The 558-nt window shown below is 35.7% G+C and overlaps 1 protein-coding gene across 4 annotated transcripts in view; it reads left to right on the top strand.

Annotated features, from left to right (window-relative positions):
* The window catches only part of tead1b (TEA domain family member 1b), a 46,880-nt gene that overhangs the window by 33,660 nt on the left and 12,662 nt on the right, over positions 1-558 (top strand). The gene's annotated exons all lie outside the window — the stretch shown is intronic.

Here is a 558-nt window from a genome sequence, read left to right as displayed (position 1 = left end):
TTGTCAGTCTGTCTCTCACCCGTACTCAGACATGCTGTCACTGTCCTGCCTTCTGTAATCTACATTTATTCACTTTTCATTACGGGCCTTTGCTTTGAGAGCGGCTGCTCAATCAATTCCAGGAATATAGTGAAGACATATTGTTTTTGTATTTCCTCAAAAATAATTAAATGGCTAAGCAAATGTTACTGGTAGAGCCTGACATATACCAGATTTTTGAGGCCAATACCATTATTGAGAGTTAAATAATCTGATAACTATTTATTTGCCAATAATGTACAAAAAAGCATTGGTAAGCATACCTGAAATTACTTTTTTAAAGAATTGTGGCCAAGATAGTTGCTAACATACTTTTGTTAAGCAGATATAACATTTACCATGTTACCTGTCTTAGTTTAGCTTGTTAGCATGCTACAGTTGAGGCTGATGGGATTGTCATTAGGAATTACAATTTTGACCTGATGATGGTACTAGATGAAAAGTCAGGATCACCAAAGTAATTACAATTCGCCTCGACATGTTGAGGGATATTTCACTCAAAACCATAAAAGTCAACCT

The sequence above is a fragment of the Morone saxatilis genome, unplaced genomic scaffold (genome assembly GCF_004916995.1).
Source record: "Morone saxatilis isolate NCDOM2014 unplaced genomic scaffold, NCSU_SB_2.0 Contig11, whole genome shotgun sequence".
Taxonomy (NCBI): domain Eukaryota; kingdom Metazoa; phylum Chordata; class Actinopteri; family Moronidae; genus Morone; species Morone saxatilis.
The sequence above is the reverse complement of the archived record's forward strand: the minus strand, read 5'-3'. Positions and strand labels throughout refer to the sequence as shown.